Genomic DNA, 21,427 nt, shown 5'->3' on the forward strand with positions numbered 1-21,427 from the left:
AAGTGCCCCTATCACTGACCCCCAGTCAGCAAAATCCAATGAAAATAGCAATGCCATAAGACTGATCACAAGCTATAGCCGCCAAGCACGCCAAATCTCCAATTTGGTTAGGGGTCAGTGGCCTGTTATTCTAACAGACCCTGTACTTAAGGACATTTTGCCCAACAAACCTACTGTGACCTATAGGAGGGCATTCAGTATGCGTAATGAGCTAGTCTCAAGCTCACCGGAGGTACCCAAAAATGATGATTGGTTATCACCCAGAAAAGGTTTTTTCCGATGTATTACATGCCGCGCCTGTAAATTTGGCGTGAACACCAAAACATATCTGACCCCTTTTGACTCTAAACCTGTTACCATCAAGGCCCACTATACATGTAAAACTGAACTAGCAGTATATGTACTTACTTGCACGTGCAATCTGCGTTACGTTGGTAGCACTAAACTTCCAGTGCACCAGCGCATCCTTCAGCACCTGAGGGCCATAGTGAACTGCGACCAAAGCTACCCTGTAGCTCGACATTTTGACCAACATCACAATAGGAATTTGTCACACCTAAATTACTTTGTGATTGATGCCGTGAGAACTAGTAAGAAAGGTGGCGATTATGAAAAGAGACTAAGACAACTAGAGTCACTGTACATTGTACGATTAAACAGTAAAACCCCGGGAGGTTTAAATATGGGAGAAGATTTGAGCAATTTTTTATAATTTGTGTCCCTAATTTTGTGAGTATAAGATCGTTAGTACATCTGAGCAGTCAAACCAGCACATTCTGTGACTATTGAAGATAATCTAACCCTCCATCTAATCACGATTGTTCACCTTACCATGCAGACATTTAAGTAACATACTATATGCATAGACCTTTATAACAGTCATGTGATATCAAGTCTAGCATTTGTCCATTTCACTATGTCAGATACTGTTGCAAATTAAGATGTGAAGTAACATCTTAAGATTAAGATTTTAATGTCATATTTGTTATCTAACGCATATTATGATTGTATTTTTAGTTATTCACATTTAGATCACTCCTTCACTATTAATTTAATTGATTTATGATTCTCGTAAATAATGGACTACTTATTAGCACGATTGTGTGCAACAAATTTGTATTTATGACATACTTTGATTTGAACATTATGCGCGTTTCACCACGGGGTAGCCATTCTCAGGATCTGTTTTAGATACATGTGATCATTTACATTTCTCTATGGCATTTCTCATATAATTAGGAATGCACATGTGTTGGATGAATTATTATTCTGATTACGCTCATCGTTATATTGCATTTATACAGACATATTCAATAACCATATATGAATTGTCCATTGATTTAAGTATTTGTACTTTATAATATGATTCACAGTTTAAGATGAAGCGCACATATCAGGTCCGATGTTATTTTGACATAATTGATTTTTGAAAGTTTAAAGATTATCATCCATATACATGTACAGTTTGTATTTGCACTGTTATAGTTTTGCAATAGGTTTGACCATTCCAAAATGGCCCCCATAGACGGTGTATACATTGTATAGAACACTGATTTAAGTCCCTCGTTTATGTTGATGTATCCTAATTTTTCATTGGGCGCGCTTTTGCAAATTGAGTAATTGATATTTAAGTATGTACAAGTCCATTTCCCCACTGACAGTGAGCAAGGGCGTTCACGCCCGAAACGCGTCTGTTCGACGATTTTTTGCACCCCTGCACTTTATGATTGAGTAAATAAAGAATCATAACCCGAAGACTGGCTTTGTGACGTGTATATCGTCGTCTGCGTACTGGTGAGCGTGCATGAGGCTTGAATGCACAGTGACCGGTTGGAGTGATATATATATATATATATATATATATATATATATATATATATATATATATATATGTATATATATATATACACAATTTGGCAACTCAGTACCTTCTCTACCATTCATTTTTTAATCCACATTTTTTACCACACATATGCCTTTTACTACGCATGCCTTTACCATGCAATTAAGATAAGTATAAATGTTTGTGTGCATGTGTATTTATGTGTGTATATGCCCTGCTTTGTAAAATCCTCATTACAAAGGCTGTTCTCCCCTCACCTACCCCCCCAACACTTCTAGTGACATGACCTCGGGTCCAAGGAAAGGTGAGCCTTCCTAGGGGGTTCTCTGATTTAAACAAGCGCCTCACTTCCACCACAAAATTCAAAAACAATTGACAGACAGGCTGCAGCCTCAAAGGGCACAGAACCCCACCGTCTCCCTTTGTACGAAGCTTCTCCACAGTGCCTCTATGGGACTATTATGCGCTTTGGTCGCTGTAATGTCATGTATTTATGCATTCCAGTTTTGTATCGCACCGCATTCCCCCCAAGGCCGTCTCCGAATGCATGCTGCTGGGAGAGAGATAGTGAAGAGGAAATTACACATCAGTATGAACGACAAGGGACATGGCCGAAAGCTAGTTGGAAAAGGTGGTTTTATATAAAAATATGTCTGAGACGTTAGCAAATGTGTTATTACGTTATGTTGCAATTTATTATATTTTTTATTAATATTGAATGTTCGAAGGAGGAACACATGCATTGCTTAGGTAGGCTGATGAAATATTTATTTCTGAGAATTGTTCGCCAATAGACCACTTCGTCAGGCAGGCTCTTAATGAAGCATTTTTTGAAGAACCACGAGACAGATATGCGGGGACTTTCCTTATCTCCTCCTGCTGAGGGCTGCCCAGTGATTCTCAGGAAGAAAACATTCTCTCAGCGAGGCATGGCTTGCAATGCAGAGCGGATGTATACCCCCTGCACAGGCTATTTCATTTCCGTTCGATGCCCCAAAAAAATGTTGCGATGCCCATGTAGGATCTGTGAGCAACACTCCTGTATACTAAAGAGCTGCTTATGATAGTTGGACTTTGCATGCAATTGGGCAGCAGGGGAGATGTACAGAAACAAGTGGGGATTGTTGGTCTTCTGAAAGACGGAAAAGTGTGATAAAGGCAGCCACATGTCATTCATGTGCTTATGAAATAGTATACATCTGAGGCAGTATGTATGCCACACTAGACCTGCTTTGAGTTTGTGAGAGGCAATGCCTATTTGGGGTGTAGGCAGGGGCAGGGGCAGAGCCGGTCACATGCGAGTCTCACCTGTAAATTACCAGGGCTGGGCAAATGTCCAGCTTGTATCTCCATACAGGAATTAAGGAAGGGTCATATCTGATCCCTAGTCATGCCAACGCCTTTGAAAAAAAGTAGGGCAAGTGCCTTTTCCTTGCATGGGCAGTAGAGTCAGTTACTTGGGATGATGTTGGTAAAATGCCAGCAGGGAAAGGAAGGCTGATAGTTTCACATTTTGGTTTCATTTTCACCCTCTTGTAGGCTGGGGAAGAGTCTCTCTCACTCTCTTTAGATCTGTGTGTTTAAAAGAGTGGTGGAGTGAGTGCAGAGCCTGGCACATGTCAGGTCAATGTTTTAGGATGTATGCAGTGAGGCTGGGATGCAGTCGATCATGTTAGATTGGTGCCACTGAATAGACAGAAGGTGTGGGATGCAGGCATATGGCCAGGGACTACCGAACATCCCCCTCCCCCGCCTTGTGTTTAACCAACATTTATTAAAGATGGACATGAGAGAGTATTTCTTTAGAGGCGGGGGTCGTGCAACCCCCAGCCGTATTTCTTAAAACATAAAATCATATAAAAATTGAAATAAACAATATTTACACATTTTTAACGCAGAAAACGTAGTATGACATTTGATTACAATTAATATGTACAGATCTCAGATGGCTAACCTTAGCAAACTTCTAGTACAAGGTATTTCCTATCTTAGTCTAACATCTGAACCATAATCATACATTAATTACTTTTCTGCGTTTACTATTTGGGCCTATCGCAAGGTCGCTAACTGGTGTCAGATCCTTATCAATTAGCCACACCCTCCCGTAGGAGTGCGCATGCGCATAGAGCCCATTTACTAAGATGGTACTCCCCCCCCAGTTACCCCCGTATGCTCCATTACTCCATTAAAGGGGGGCCCTTGCACTCTGCGCCATTTAGTGATGTCATTTTGCCCGTGCGGGGTGGCCAACCAGCCTAAAGAAAGCGTGACTCCCCCCTCCCCGTACCCATCCAGCCAACTGGATGTACCACCCCTGGAGTTCTAGGAGAGACCACTTGTCCCTCCCCCTGGGCGACCCCGTTCAAGAATGGCGCCGCCCCCTACGGACCTTAAATTTACTGCTCACCAATCATGACCTTACCGCCTGACCAAGGAATAGCAATAAATACGACAATTGATGACCTGTAAATGGGAAAAAATTCTAAGGAACAAAATAATCATACATCACACTTGTTATCCATATACATTGGGAAAAAAACAAATGAACAACCTTATAATACAATAACCAGGAGCTACTTTAGGAGATGGTGGGTGGGGAAAAAGATTACAGCCTCCTGGAGGCTGGGTGGGGCAGACCAGGGAGCGCGGGCAAAAGAGGCCAATGCCCACACTCCCCGGCCTTTTAAAACCCCTACTGGTCAGGCCGGTTCTAACCGGCCTGACCTCTGCTCCCATTGACCCGGAAGTGATTGAATCGCTTCCGGGTCACTTGGGGAGCCTTTGGGCCAATCCATTCTAAGGTGCGCCCACCGCGTCATGATGATGCGGTGGGGGCGCACCCCATCATGGAGGGCAAGCGAGGGGGACCGGTACCCCACCATACTTGTGGCGGGGCCGATAACGGCCCCCGCCTTTCTCTATGACCAGGGACTACCGAACATCCCCCACCCCCGCCTTGTGTTTAACCAACATTTATTAAAGATGGACATGAGAGAGTATTTCTTTGGAGGCGGGGGTCGTGCAACCCCCAGCCGTATTTATTAAAATATAAAATCAAATAAAAAAATTTAAATAAACAATATTTACACATTTTTAACGGCGAAAATGTAGTATGACATTTGATTACAATTAATATGTACAGATCTCAGATGGCTAACCTTAACAAACTTCTAATACAAGGTATTTCCTATCTTAGTTTAACATCTGAACCATAATCATACATTCATTACTTTTCTGGGTATCCTATTTGGGTCTACGGCAAGATTGCTAACTGGTGTCAGATCCTTATCAATTAGCCACGCCCTCCCGGAGGAGTGTGCATGCGCAGAGGGCCCGTTTACCGAGAGGGTACCTCCCACCCCCCGGTTACCCCTGTACGCTCCATTACTCCATTAAAGGGGGGGCCCTTGCACTCTGCCCCATTTAGTAACATCATTGTGCCCGTGCGGGGTGGCCAACCAGCCTAAAGAAAGCATGACTCCCCCCTCCCCCGCACCCATCCAGCCAACCGGATGTACCGCCCCTGGAGTTCTAGGAGAGACCACTTGTCCCTCCCCCGGGCAACCCCATTCAAGAATGGTGACGCCCCCTAAGGACCTTAAATTTACTGCTCATCAATCATGACCTTACCGCCACAGGCCAGTGTAGTTGACCGACTATCTGCCCCCCCCTAAACTGAAAGGTAATGCCCAGCCCTGACACTTCCTAGCCAAGCCATTGTATTCTCCAATAGGATTTCATTACCTAACCTAGTCAGGTGGACCCCGTCTTTCAAGAAGCACCGTTCCCCCCTGACACACCCATGCGCTATGTTTTGTAACTGAGGGGACCTGAACAAATTCCCTATTTTATTGTTGATCCTCCTTACCGAGTGATTCAACGCCTTCACAGAATCCCCCCCCCCTCCATTTGGATCTGGGTATCATCTGAGACCAAACTATGGTGCAGCCCTGACTTTTTGCTAACCAACCTACCTCAGAGATTATGTCCTCAATCAAGACCCTTCTACCCAGATTTACCAGATCATTCCCACCCAAATGTAAGATAACTATCGTGGGTGGAGGACTGTGTCTACTCAACAAGATCTGTAACAAAAACCTAAACTGACTGAGGCAAAGACCTCCTTTGCCATGGAATGAAACATTGAAACCATCATGCTCAGCTCTTTGTTTGTAATTACCTGAAAGAAAAACAGATTTCATATGCCGTATATAGGAATGACGAATGACCATTACAACTTGTGCTCCCTTGTCCTGTGGATGTGGCCGCCATTGCGAATAATCTAGCTGATGACGCGCCGCCGGCAGTTTCCCCCCTGCATGACAGATTTGAGAAACGTAAGCAAACAAACAGGACAGGCATCAGTTCACAATGCATTTTAGCACCGTCACAACATGTGCAGCCGCACATAGCGCTTGCAACAATTAGAAGACCATCTTCCAATTCTCTTCATACTGTTGCTGTGCCACCCTCTAGCTGTTGCCTCTGTGACAGCCCCTATTCTGAATGAATGAGTCCCAAAGTCCTTTGGATCCAAACCTGTCCTGTCTATCGCCATTGGCCAATACCCTTTTAAACTGGAACTTGGTAAGCGGGGTACTGTCAGCATGCATTAGTAATCTTCCCCCTACTGCACTATTCCTCTGTCGGAGGAAGGCTTCTAGTTGCATCACTGGGCAGCATGGATTGTCTTGCACCCGGTGAAGTACTATCCCTTCGCCACGGGCTTCCTGATCAGTTTTAGATTTTATAATGGTTATTAATAAAGTGTCTCCCTGTATCCTCGCATGCTCCAGCTGGAGCCCACCTTGTACATACTGTTTGTTGCACGCCACCAGTTCCCCCACCCTAAATGCACCATAGAAGGACAGCGCAAAGGCAGCTCTGAATAGTAATGCCTCTCCTATTGAACTGCAAACGCCACCCAGGGCTGTGAGTACTGATGCCAATTGGTTGTCTCGTGTCCGGTGCGGCCCCCTGGAGGCATCGCCACCCCTTTAGTGCCTTCCTTACAATGAAACTATTCGTGGGGTCCTTGGCGTCCTTAATCTGTGCAAAGAAAGAAACTGCTGCCACATGTCGCCTGGCTGTCGCCGCAGAACGCCCTTCTTTATTTAACATGTCTAAATACTGGAGGAATGCCCCAGACTTCTGCCAGCTATCCACCCAGTCCTGCCCCAGAAAAGTGCAATAAGACCAAAATGCCCCTTCGTAAGCCTTCCTGGTCCTGGGTGCTAGGCTAGCTGCCACGAGGTTCTGTAGCTGGGGGCACCAATCTGCCAGAGAACTGCCGGGAAGTGTGTCGGTGTTGCCTCTGCAGACGGTAGATGTTCCCTGAAAACCTGCATCTTGAAGCGAGAGAGTGTGTCAGCAGCATTATTCAGCACCCCCGGAACATGTTTAGCCTTAAACTGTATGTTCAGCTTCATACACAACAGCACTATCTCTTTCAACAGGCGTAGAATCATTGTACACCGTGCAGCCTGCTAATTGATGCATTCCACCACTGTCATGTTGTCTGACCAGAAAATCACAGAGTGATTACGCAAATGATGAGGCCAAACAGTCAGTGCCACCCACATGGGAAAGAGTTCCAAGAAACCTATATTGGCTGTCAGATCACTCTCCACCCACCAAGCCGGCCAATGTTGTGCCACCCATTCATTCCCGAGTATGGCACCAAATCCCACACTGCCCGCAGCGTCAGTCCATAAACCTAACTCCGCGGAAGTAGTGGGGGGACCGGGCCACACAACCCTGCTGTTGAAACCCTCCAGAAATGCAATCCAAATCCGCATGTCCTGGCGAACCTCAGACGACAGTCTTGTGTGATGGTGTTTTTCTTGCAGGCCCGTCATGGCCTGAGAGATGGAACGGGAGAACAGTCGCACCGTGGGTATTACCCGTAGTGCAAAGTTCAACTGGCTAACTGTCTGTTGTAGCTGATGTAAGGTTACCTTTCCTTTTGCCACACATTGCTGGAGTGCAGCTCTAAATTTCACTATTTTTAGGTCGAGCGTAGCGAACGGACCTCGTGTATACTTTAGTATACTTATGTAAATGGGGGGGTGCACGCGCTGGGACTGGGAGGTGCACGCGCTTTCCGTCATGGCTCTCGGATTTGACCTCGTGAGCGCGCATGTGTTCGAGCGCGACTCTGCCATGCGCTTTGGAAAACGAAACCTAAGAGCCGCGCGACGTGAGCTGTCTACGGTAGAAGCTCACGCGCGCGGCTCTTAGGTTTCGTTTCGACTTGTTTAATCATACTGTAAACAAGCAGTAACTTTGGTTTATTCTGGCACACTGGGCCCTGCAGGAGTTTAAGGGACAGATCTGAAGAACAGATGAGAACTGGGAGTAATTCTCAGTTTGCGAGTTTGTGAGTCAGACTTCCGACTTCCGAAGTCCCTGACCTTGCATCGAGGCCGCTTCTCAGAGGCAGCCTTCCCGCGCCAAGTCCTCTGTGATATGGACAGCAGGCTCATGCGGAGCCAGGGCTGGGTGTGGGAAGTCGGAAGAAACCAAAATATCTCTTCGCTTCTGCGAGTGCCCCTGGCTCGTCGGCTGTGGTGGCGCCTCTAAACTGGTTTGCAGCGGGTATGGCCAGCTGAGGCCAGTATGCGTGGAGGATTTTTGGTTGATCCCGGTGAGAACGATGCTAAATCGACCCAGAAACGGAAAGCACAGGATTATTCGTCTCTGAGATGTCACCGCAAGTTCCAAGTATGTTGCTGGGCTTTACATTCTGCTTTTTAAGAAGTCTTGTCTGCGTGTTTATTGGGGGAGAGTCGTTCTGCACAGCACTGCCCTCAAATCCCCACCCTTCTCCCACTAGGGAACATGCCATGAACCGTGTCATGTATAATAATGACGTGTGTAATACTATAGTGCGCTAATGCTACCCTCTTTATTTATCTTCCGCGGAGTGCCGAGCTGACACTGCAGTTTGTTCTGAAGAAAAGGGTTGAAATATCCCGCTTTTAAATTCTGTAGCAGAGAATATTGAATGACGCCTCGTTTTGATGTGTTGGGGTGAAGAATTCCAATTGGATTGTGTGATGCAACACAAACGTTGTACTCGTTCCCTCGCGACATGCCGAGCTCTGTTGTGTTCTCCAGCTAAGTGCCGAACTCGAACTGCGCTTTGTTCACTTCAAGCGAACCGGTGTCACTGCACTTTTTATTAGAAACTTCCATCTGCACCGCACGCCGTTCTGCTGCATCTACACTCCGTTGTTGTTCTGTACCGTAGTCTGGACGTTTATCTCTATTATGTTGATTCAAAAAGTGCTGAAGTGAGTTTGTACTTCGAACCACAACCGAAAGCTGAAGGACCCTCTTTGAAAGTGGGTGTTGAATCGACGGTGCATTTTAAGACAGCACAGAACGTAAACTGCACTATGTGCAGCCACACCGGCGATGTGACGTCACACTATGTGTAAGCAGTAGCAGTGAAGCGACACCGCGTCCTCTCCGTGTGAGATAACGGTGACGTCACACTGCGTGTTGTTAAGTAGCAGTGAAGTGCGTGTTAAGGGACAAGTGACAGTGCATCTTGTTCGACGATACAACGATGAAATTACAGTGTAGTTTATTCAAACAACGTTGAGGTCACCTGTGTTTTTTTGCGTGGTAGTGGCTGAAGGAAAGCACTATTTTTATTTTGTATCGTACAAAGTCCAAATTACAACGTGTACCTTATTAGTTAAAGTACGCGGCCAACAAATGCACGCAAGATAACATACAACAATAAAACACATAACGCACCGTGGCAGAGAGTGTTGAGGACAGCCCGTATTTCCAATTCGGCAGTAGAGCTAGTTGAAGTGACACCATTCAGATCTGAACAACACACTTCTGAAGTTACAATGTATTTTGCTCAGTTGAGAGCCCGGCATTAGAATGCATTCTGCTCTATTTCAGATAAGGTCGCTGGAACCCGTGCCGTGCACCAGGGTCACACACGCACCTTCACTGCACAGCTTACTGCACGGACCTGCATATAGCACGGGCTCGCACGACACTCGCTGTGCAACACGTCCCAGGGGACGTGAAGGCGGAATGCGCTATATAGCGCGGCTGTGCTCCGGGGCACCCACTGTGGAGTGTGAACTAATGTATAAAGGCGTGTTATGTAAGACATTGAGGGTTGCAAAGCTGCAGGAAATACATAGCCATCCGCCGTACTGATTGGCATATGTTAAGAGTGCGTAGTGTGGAGCAACTCAAAAACAGCTCTTTAAATGTAGGGAGATTGAGAACATTAACTGTGCCTTTCTAGGCGCTGCAGTTTGCAGCGGCTCTGATGCTGCTTCATGGCTCTATATTGGAAGGATTGGCATTTATAATCTGCAAATAACCAGGAACGGTGTGGCAAAGACCGACTGGGCTTTAAAAAAATGAGTTCTGCTTGCTGAGGTGTGCTGTGGAACAGGAACACCAACCCTCTCTGCTACTTTATAATGAGTCAAGCTGTGGCTAGGAAAGGCTCGGATCCCTCCAGCAAGCTCATTAATCATCAGCGTTATCTTAACATTTTGTTACGTCCTGACAATGAGCTCTGCCGCAGGTGCCTTAACCCCTGTAAAAATATTTCACTTCTGTTCTTGGATTTTCGTGAAAATACAACACATATTGCATTACAAATGCTATAGGTGTCACATTTGTGAAAGTTAAAACAATTGGCATTGTAAATGACAAAGCTATTACTTTAGCTATTTTCACAACCAACACATAAATAAAAAAAATGTAATTTACAATACCAATGGCTCAAACTTTCCTAATGCGAGACCTTTTGCATTGCAAATGCTTGTTTCCTTAGGTAACCGGAAACACCCCTGTACTGAGTCCAACTCAATGCCTAGAAATTCTATTGTGGTTGTTGGACCTACCGTCTTCCCTGGCGCCAGGGGGACCCCAAAAGCACGCAAAATTCCTGCAATGCCCAAGTGCATTCCCGGGAGCCCACCGACCCCAGAAAGAGAAAGTCATCCAGATAATGCCTGACGTATTGGTGCCCCGTTGCCTGTCTCAAAATCCATTCCAAAAATGAACTGAATTTTTCAAAGTAAGCCCAGGAAACAGAACAACCCATAGGCATGCACATATCCATGTAGAATTTGCCCTGAAATGAAAAACCTAAAAGGTGGTGATCTAAAGGATGTACAGGCAGCAGCCGGAAGGCGGATTCAATATCTGATTTGGCCAGAAAGGCCCCTGGTCCCAGCACCCTTAGCATATCCACTGCCTGGTCAAAAGAGGCATATCTCAGGCTACAGATTTCTTTGTTGATGGTGTCATTTAATGAATTGCCTCTAGGGGCTGACAGATTATGAGTCAACCTGAACTCCCCTTCCTCTTTCTTTGGGACCACCCCCAGTGGCGAGCAGACAAAGTTGTGCACAGGGATGTGATCAAAAGGACCCGCTATTCTGCCCAGGCGCAGCTCTTTTGCAATTTTGGCTGCTGCTATCCCCGGATTGGTCCTTACAGACAGCTGAGTTTTACACACTGGTGTCTCTGCATAGTCAACTGCCGGAATCCTAAAACCATACAAGAAACCTTCATGTAACATCCTAGCCGTGGCATGGTCTGGGTACCTGTTTAACCAAGGAGTCATAGCCAGAACGTCAATGGGTGAATGTGTTACCATTACTGTATTCTCCTTATTCCTCTTCCCTCCTCCCCCAATTTCCTGAGGATGTGTTCCCTTTTTTGAGGCATTTTGCTTCTGGGTGGGAAGGGTGATTACATATGGAACATGTATGTCTGAATTTACAAGTGCCTTGGGCCCTGGTGCATGTCTGTCTACTAAAATCCCAGCATACCCCTTTCCATCCCCACCGCTCCCCGGACTAAGGGCCGTGCCCCCGGTTTGCAGTGACCAAAAGGGCTGAGGCGCTTGGGAAGTGTGACCCTTGTTCCAGTTTTGCACTGCATTGCCCGGCTGTCCCGGGCCAAACTGATCAAACCACGAGATTGAGTCAACCCGGTCCCAGGTAAGTGATGAGTCAAATTCTTTAGCCTTCCTGAAATTTATGTCATAATCCTTCCATCCTGTGCCCCCATATTTATCATGAGTCATAGTAACCCTGCTCTGGTAACCCACCATTTCTGCTTGCAGATTAGTCGAGCGCTCAGCTATAATAGCCATAAATACAGAGAAAGCCCTAATCCAGTTGTTCAAAGTCTCCTCCACCCTGAAGCTCTGCATTTCTACACACCATTCACTAGGAAGCATCCAATCCTTCTGCTTCCTGGCATACTTCCCTGTTGTCCACAAGCAAAGAGAACATTTTAATTTAAGTGCCAGACCATATCAATTTCTTCACCTTGCGTGTTACATGTCTAGCCAGATGTTCCTCCTAGAGGGTAGCACGCCCACGCCCAGCAGTGGCAATATCGCTTTCTTACCTATTTCCCCAACTCCAGCTGGCTCCGCAATCCTGTCCTTTCCCGTGCTACTCTCTTGTGCCGCTGGTTGAGGTAGGATTGAAGTGCTTGTCCTTCGCCTGGCACCGCGCTTGGGGCAGCAATAATCTTTTCCACCATCCTCTGTGCCTCTGCTAATGGGTCCTCCCCTTCTTCCCTTGCACCCACTGAAGATGGTAGCATTCCCCCCCTTCCTGACCAAGGGAGAACTGCTGCTATCTGAGCCGCTAGTTCCGGCGGTACCTGATTAACCCCTGGTGGTTTTGGGACCGGAGTGGGGGCCACTGGATTCAGGACAAGAACCACCGGGAATGATGTGGGGCTAGGTGTGGGCATGACAGGGATTATTGCTGGGACCACCGGGATTGATGCGGAAGGCACCAAACTTGGTATAAGCCTGCCTGGGGTAGGCGCAGGGACCAATGGGACACTTGCCGGGACCACTGGTATAGGTGTTGGGGTCACCGGTGTCTTTGGAGCTACTGAGGGACCCTCCCCCGAAGGAATCTCCACTAAAGGCTGCCTTGGTGTGGGATCTTGATTCTACTCCTTCTTGGGTCTAGCCTGCCTGGGGAGTGGGTCTAATTCCCCTCTGGGTTTTGGGGGCACTATGGTTCGCTTTGGCCTGCCTGCTCGCCCGCTCTGACCATCTACCTTCTGTTTGAGCTCCGCAAGGCTATGTCCCATTTGCTCCACCTTTCCCCATCTCCTATCCATTGTTACCATCCTACGCATCATTGATTCCAACATATGTTCCATGCGCGAACGCTTTGCCCCACGTTTACTAGCCATGTTTCTTGAACCAACAATTGCAAGGTAACTTACGCACTGATCTGCAATAACACCGCGAGCACAATGTTATCTGTTACCTCAATGGGACCTATCCAGTTCTTTACCTGCGGTCATTGGGGTACACAGTTCAGTTCAGTTCAAAGAACTTTATTCGGTTAAAACATATAACCATAAAAGTAACAAACATACAAACAAATTACAATAATTACAATGAATACAGCTCATAATTATTATTACAAAGAGGGAGATCAAGTAGACAGTTACACAATGAACTAAGATTTAAGCCATTTCAGTTATCATTTGTTTTCGTGATTTAAAAACACTTTTTAAAAAGTTTAAAACCACAGTTACAGTTAAAACCATATCCAATCTCTAACTCTAAAAAAGCTGGGCGGCATCTGGTTAAATTCATTTCTTTTAAAAAAGGGATAATAATTTTTCTACGATGGGCACCATAGAGTCTGCAGAAAAATAAAATATGGATGTCTGACTGAATTGACGACCCATCACATGGACAAGTGGGCAACATACGATTCCATGAGTTCATATTAGGGAAGGACACCAGTCTAAAAAACATACAAAATCTAAAACGGGTTAAAAGAAAACGATCGTAGTTTGACATGGGCAGGGATAAATATGGCTGTACAGAGTTAATCTCACAGAGAGTAGGAAGATGGGAATGTACCGATTGTTTCAAGATTTCAGTTCTCTTCCTCTTAGCCTCAAGATGGTCCAGGCAGAGGGTTTTTAGTGTCTTCCTGGGAATGCTACCCAATGAGGATGGATCCAAATAGTAAGAGTTGCATCCAATCTCAGACAAGAAACACTTTACATATCCCAACCATTCCACTCTATGCACGTGATCCAGACTGAGGATGTCCTGTAGCAAGGCCCGGTTCATAACACATTCGTTTGTGGTCCATACCCTGTGCCACAGTAGGATAGGTTGAATTTTGATAATGTCTGTTATGTAAGGTTGGCCGAGTTCTGCATGACAGTTATAAGTTGCTGCACATTGTGGAACAGCCAGGACTTCCCTCAGAAATTTATTTTCCACCACCTGGATTGGATCAACATTTGCATACCCCCACAAGCCTGAACCATAGGTGGCAACAGATATACATGTTGCTCTATATATAGTTAACATTTCTTTTATCGGCTTCATGCCCAGTTTTCTGACAAAATTCTTTAAAGCCATGATCGTTTTCATAAATAAAAGTGTTCTAGCCTTAATGGCACTTGTCCAAGAACCTAACTCATGGAATAAAATACCCAAATAAGAAAAGGTTGGGGTATTATCTAACGGCACATTGTTTAAAAACATCCGCTTCATGGGTTTACCTAGTTTAGTGCCACAGTTCATAGTAAAGGTTTTGCTACAGTTTACTCGTAAGTCTAAGTTCAGCATAAAATTCTCAAAACTAACTACTAGTTTTTGTAAAGCCCGGGGAGTACGAGCCATGAGTACGGCGTCATCTGCATACATGAGTGCAGGGATTGCCCTCCTCCCCACCCTGGGCATATCTCCGCACTCATGCAGCAGGTGACGCTCAAGCCCATTAATATAAAGAAGAAATAAAAAAGGTGCTAGAACGCAACCTTGTCGCACTCCCCGGCCCACGCTGAATTGTCTGGAGCATTCGCCCCCCCCTACCGTAGCGAACAGAAGCTGTGGCTCCTCTATAAAGATCCCTTAAAAAACAAATTATAATGTTATCCACACCCAATCCTTTCATTATTGCCCACAATTTGGTGTGTGATACGCAGTCGAACGCAGATGAAAGATCTACAAAAGTTAGATACAGGCGTTCTGATTTTATTCTTATATATTTATGCTGCAGTAACATTAAATTTAAACCTTGCTCGATTGTGCCAATCCCTTTTTGAAAACCAAATTGCAAGTCGCTCATGATTTCGTTTTCCTCCGCCCAGCTTTGGAGTCTTGCCAACACTATGCGTCCCAAAATTTTTATTGATGAATCAAGAAGGGAGATCGGCCTGTAACAGGCACAGTTGTTTCTATCCCCCTTCTTGTAAATTGGGACGATGATGGATTTAAACCAAGATTCTTTTAAACCCCCAGATAGAGCCGCATTAAAAAGTTTAACCAACATTGGGCCCCAGATTTCAGTATTTGCTTTAAATAGGTCCGCAGGAATCCCATCAGGCCCGGCTGCCTTGCCACCTTTAGTAGCCCTCAAGGCAAGCAGTACCTCTTCCAGAGTCACAACCAAATTCAAACTTGGATGTGAATCCGGTCTAATATGGGGATCTCCACCATGGTTGTCATCCTGTGCCTTATAAAGATCAGAGAAATGATCTACCCAATTATCTTCATTTATTGCGATCTCAATTCGCGCCGTATGAGTTTCATATGGGAAAGGGGTATTAATTACCTTCCAGAATACAGCGGGATTTTTTGTTTTTGAGGCCGCGCAAAGTGAGTCTAATGCTTCCTTATTTAGCGCAGATTTCCTTAGTTTCAGGGCCTGATTATACGCAGACCTACAAACTCTTACTTCACTTTTATCCCTGGGGCTTCTATGTACTGCCTGTTTTAGGTTTTTCAGGGCCCTAGTACGTGCATTATTAAACCATTTTTTAGATCCTTTGGCCCTACATTTCGCCTTCACCATTAGGCTACTTTTTATACTTGCTGCAATTATAGAAAAATGCTCAATTATTTGATCATTCTTAGAGTTGTCGCCCAAACAAATCAAAAAACTATTAGAACACCCTTCCCAGAGTTCCTTAAAGAGGGTTGCGGGGATTACTTTGCTCCAATTAAGTGTGTACCCATTTTGTTTCCCAAGGACAACATCAACCACTGCCCCTAAAGGTGGCGCGGCCGTAGATGGGTCTGGGAACAAAGCTGCTACCTTAAGGCATTGGGGAAGATGGTCACTTAAGGGCAATTTGATGTCTGTAACCCCCACTACTCTATGACCAAGATTACTGGAAGACAAAATAAAGTCTATGGTTGACTCCAATCCTCTGCCAACGAAGGTCGGGGCAAAGGGGATGGGTTTTAGGGCCATTTCGTTAACAAACCCTAGATCGAGCATGAATAGTAATTCATTAAGCAAGTCTCCCATCAGGGTGTGATCAAAGTGGGTAAGATGCGTATCTCTCTCTGTCATTAATCCACATAGGCCCCGACTCCCTTTTGTACAGAGTTGGCAATTAAAATCACCCCCCCATAAAATTACCAATTCTTTGTCGTTTTTATCGACCTCTAACTGAAGTTCATCCTTTAATTGCTTCATTGCAACCACAATTTCATCCCTCGGGACATTATTATAAAAGTTAATAATCATCACCTTTCCTCCTTTAAAATTTCTTAAGATTATGAGCTGGAAGTAATTAGATTGTAAATTACAGTGAGCTTGTTTAATTTTGAGTTGGTTTGAGACAAACGTAATCAAACCACCCTTAGCCCTTCCGAAGTGGCCTCCCACAGCTGGAGTAAAAAAGGTTCTATAGCCATTTACATGGATAGGAACCTGGGTCCATGTTTCTTGCAAAGCCACTATATCCTGACCGCTTATTACTGAATCCCAAGCTGGGTTAGTAATTTTTTGGCTCAACCCTGCCACATTCCAGAACAGCAATGTGCAGAGATCACTCTTTATCTGTCTCGGGGCTCTTCCTATCTTTTCCCCGCTCCCACTATCTTCAACTACAGTGGATTGCATCTGATCAGAGACATCACTAGGACAAAATGTCAATCCATCCAAGGTGATGTACTCATGTGTTGTAGGCAGTTCTTGGGGTAACTCAGTAGGGACCTCAGTACTGATAAGGGGAACCCCACCCGCAGTTGGAACTTGTGGGACTGGTAAAAGAGGGCTGTTCCCTACCAAATGTTCTCGGGGTAACTGGGCTTGCTGTCAGTCCACCCCTTCTAAACCAGAAAGAGTCTGGAAACGATTTTGAATTGGTAGGTTATACGTATATGGGAGCAGTCCTCTATTATTCCATTGTCTGCCTTCAATGGGGTTAGACTCCAAATATGGAGGATATTGGTTACCAGGGGGAGGATAATATGTAGCTTGATGCTGAAGTCTAGGATAGAGGTCCTCCGGCCTCTGAATATAAGTAGGACGATCTCGGTCAATTAGAAAGGCCGAATTTTCCGCCATTGGTTGGATTCCCCTTGGGCCAGCCCTATTCCAAGGTCTTACATTTCCAAACCCCTGATGGAGGTAGGTTGGTTTCTTTAATAGCTGCCTGTCCCTACCCCAGTTATGAGAACTTTTTGGCGGTGCGTATGGATAGAAATAAAATAGGTGCGTGGAGATGGAAGTGCTATTATCCACATTAAACCAATCCCCGATATGCCTGACGGCCCTATGATCTTTGAAGTTAATAATTATAACGTCACCGTTTCTATCCTTTGGCCTAGTGCCCACCCAGTTGGCACGCCTTACGCTTATAATTTCGCCATTTATAGATGCAGGTAACGGTCTATTATCACGGAGCCAGAAGGTAACCTTATTCCGTAAGGCTCCGTGATCTTCCCATTTACCTGCAGACAGTTCTGGGACCCCTGCCATTATAATAACATAAGGGGCCGAATCAGGGGTTAAATCTACAGTACGGCTTGTTTTTTCAGAGGCAATGGCCAAGACATTCCCTTTTCTCAGCTTAGTTATCGGCGTGTGCTTACTACCATCTTGGTTCTGAATCCCCCCTGGTTTAGATATTTGCTTCTTTAATACAGGAGCCGTCCCATGGGGTATTGCCAGTTGCGAAGTAGAAGCAGGTATCGTAATTACAGGGCTGACTGGACTTATCCCCTCTAACCCAGATATCCCTTTTTGCACAGATACTGGTGGTATGGGTGCAAGTAGTGGAGGGGAAACTGTTACTTTGGGTTTTGCAGAAGAGTCCATTGTTACTATGTTATTCATTTTGCCTTTTTCTAACCCCTTTACCAGGTCGAGAATATGCAAAGAATTTTGATTGACCTTTTTCTCTATTTTATCTAACTGAGTGGATATTTTAGAGGTCTTATCAAAAAGTGGTTGCATCACACCCCTAATGAGTTCTACTATCTTAGCGACCATTTCCGCCTCATTTACAACGATTTGGTCAGTTTGTGGCTGTGATGGGGAAACTGCCCCTTTACTTATTTTATGTGCTCGGATACCCAGTGGTTCGCCCCCCCTTTTTTTACAGTTTCCGTTGGTAGGTGGGGAATTAGGAGACCCAGGAGACGGTTCATTAAACAGTTTTGGGGTGCCCGATAGTCTGAGACTATCATTCCCTATAGGTAAATCCATTAGAGATGGGCTAGTTGGTGTGCTAGACAAAAGATTTTCACTTGTCACAGCACAATCAGCGGGGAGGCTATCAGTGTTACCTACAATCCCTGAATTTGACAGGTCAATAAGTAGCACAGAATCTTTATGGGAATTTAACACATTAACATCCCCTATTCCCCCTAGCTTAGAAGATCTCATATCTGAGAATAATGGTAAAGTCCCACGCTCACTCCCCCCTCCTTGTGTAATTTTATGAGATGTTTTCTTTTGCTTCCCCCTTCGTCTCACTCGGGCTTTCTTAAATTTCCTGGGTGATTCCCCTTTTGCCATGCTATGTGTTTCTAAAGAAACCGCTATGCCTGATCCTGTGGGGGCTAGAGCATGGGAATCCTCATCATGCTGACCCATATGAACCATGGCGGTTACAGTAGTTACTTTGCCAGCCAATATAGGCTGGTCTTTTTCCAAGGGAGTATCAGAAATTATAACTGGAGGCTCCGGGGTGATAGTAGTTGTGGGCGAGTGTTCCAAACCCAAGGACAACCTTCTATTACTATTTATTTTCGCTACCTTTTTAATTAAGAAATTGTCCATTGTTACCAGTTTGGAAGACATATTAGAATATAGTTCCTAATAACAATAGGGAACAAACGTGACTCATAGGAAAATATTTTCTCACTCACAAGCTTTTTCCGGTATAGAGCGTAAGAAAAGTTTTGGCCCCTGACCCGGCTCCTCGGTCCACGGAGGGCCACAGAGGGCCCGCTCTTTGCCCGGTCTTCGCCCCGGCCTGCGTCCCGCGTTGCGGGATTGTCCAAGTTAGTAAAATACGAGGAGGCTGGGGGCGTGGCCGCCGGGGGAAGAGGCACCAGCTGTGTAGAGCTGAGGCTGCTGGTCCTCGCAGTCCCCCGGTAGGCTCAACGCGCTGGTAGCACAAACAAACACTCACCCGACCTGCCCTCTGCTGGGAGCGCGTGTGCTCTCTGCCGACTGCAGAGCCGCTCACACCAGCGAGGAACCGGCCCAGGGAGCAGCTGAGCGGCACCCGCGCAGCGGGTGTCGTGAAAGGTGAAGGGCGAGGAGAAAGCAGTCAGGCTGAGACAGCAGTCTCTGGTATTCCGTGTGGCAATTAATTCCGGTAAGAGGCACCCCCCTGGGGGTACACAAACTGCCCATAAGCACCACGCAACTGGAGCCGCGCCACACCAGCTAGCCTGGGTGTTGGGCGTGCAAACTCTAGCCCGGCGGCCCACAGAAGCAGTGAAGTGCAGGCCTGTCTGTGTCCCCTTAGAGCGATGTCCACTACCTCGCCTCTTGCTGGTCTAGTATGTAGAGCACCCTCTATGTACTCCTATGATGAAAAACAAGGTTAGCGTATGTTATGGCCACACAAACAATAGAACCTGGGTTCAAATCATACAGTTGCGGTATTCACCGAATTAACTCCTAGGTGCCACGCACAGGTATCTTGCTAGATGATGTCACTTTAAATACCACTTAATTGCCCCCCTGGCACTGAGGAAGATATAATGATTTGCCCAGAATCACAGAATGTCAGCGTTGTTGCCGAGAATCAAGCCCAGTTCTCCCCCGTTCTCCTCCTTGCACAAACAAGTTATTGTAGCACTGGGCTGATGCTGTGATTTACCCAGAATCACAAAAATGCAAGCATTTTCTTGTCTAATTCGACCTCCTGCTTATTGCCCTTTTAATAAAATTACCCTTTTAAAATTGCTAGCTAGCGGACCCGGGACTAGAACTCTGGTCTGCAGGGCCGGAGAGGCCCAGTACTGCTGAGGTGAGCCACGGAGCAAAATGCCACAAAATGCTAGCACTTTTCTATCGCTGGCTTGTTGCGCCGCATGTCGCCTGAGCATATGTGCTCACACAACAACTCCTGCCCCCCACCTGCAACAACCCGCCCCGTCCTCTTCAGTACCTTGAAGGCGTGTGTGTGCCCCTTACGTAAATTGGAGCGGCACCGCTTACAGCCAACTCTTCACCCGCACTCGGGGCACAAGGACAACGTCAGCTCCCGCTCTCGCCGCACGTCCCTGCAGGCTGCCGGTCCCGCTCCACGCCACACAACACGATCTGTAGAGGGAAGACAAGAAGAAAAACCCGCCACTGTCCAATTCACTGAGGTCCGTACACCGGAAGACGAATCGCCCACGTCTGCCGCCCGCCCATGAACCTGTATTAAATGACAAAGAAATAAAAAGATTACAGGCTGGTTGGGGCAGACCAGGGAGCGCGGGCAAAAGAGGCAGATGCCTGTGCTCCCCGGCCTTTTAAAACCGCTACTGGTCAGGATGGTTCTAACCGGCCTGACCTCTGCTCCCCATTGACCCGGAAGCGATTTAATCACTTCCGGGTCCCTTAGGGAGCCTTTGGGAGTCTTTGGGCCAATCCATTCTGAAGCGCGCCCACCGCGTCATGATGATGTGGTGGGGGCGCGCCCCATCATGGAGAGCAGTTGAGGGGGCCCGGTGGCCCGCCATACCTGTGGCCCCCGCCTTTCTCTTCACAGCCCCAGCCAGTGTCTCTAAAGGTTCATTCAAGTCTCAGTAGTAGAGGCCGTTTTCAAATCAAATTAGAGGGGGGGGGGAGAGCGACAACATAACACCAACAAAACACAAAAACAAAGAACGTACCTGCTGCATCACTGCTCTTTAGCTCCTCTCTGGCTTCAGTCCACCTCAGGCACAGGCTGCCAGACTTCCCTACGGCCAATCCAAACGCTGCTCTCATGCTGCAGTATGAGAATTGTCCTGAGTGCCCTTGATTTGCGCACCCAGGGAGACTGGGAGCCAGTGCCTGCTGTGTCCAACCCGGCAAGGCAGCTGGGGTTGGAAACAGCTCAGTGCACATATCGGACTGGCCAGCGAACCCAACATGAGCACTGATAGCAGTGCCCACCACTCCCCTCTGTGACAGCTATCGCAACGGCCCCACCCCCAAACTTCGGCCCTCAGAGGAAAAATAAACCGATAATAAATATGTTGTATTATCGTTTTATCTTTCAGGTTTTGAGGCTGCTGCCAGGGGGGTGTTCCCCCCATAGTGGAGGAGCCGCCGCTGAGTGGCAGTCAGG

General features: G+C 46.4%; 1 long non-coding RNA gene across 2 annotated transcripts in view; it reads right to left on the reverse strand.

Moving 5' to 3' along the window:
- The window catches only part of LOC144767136 (uncharacterized), a 54,502-nt gene extending 33,419 nt beyond the window's left edge, over positions 1–21,083 (reverse strand). Inside the window, exons 1-2 of one of the 2 annotated variants that reach the window (XR_013598073.1) lie at positions 20,988–21,083; positions 20,273–20,427 (exon numbers count right to left, since the gene is read on the reverse strand). This is a non-coding gene — a long non-coding RNA (uncharacterized LOC144767136). Of the gene's footprint in view, positions 1–20,272; positions 20,528–20,987 lie in introns of both variants that reach the window. The other variant, XR_013598072.1, reaches the window with a different exon arrangement.
- Positions 21,084–21,427: the final 344 nt, after the last annotated feature.

This window comes from Lissotriton helveticus, chromosome 7, assembly GCF_964261635.1.
Source record: "Lissotriton helveticus chromosome 7, aLisHel1.1, whole genome shotgun sequence".
NCBI classification, from domain to species: Eukaryota; Metazoa; Chordata; class Amphibia; order Caudata; family Salamandridae; genus Lissotriton; species Lissotriton helveticus.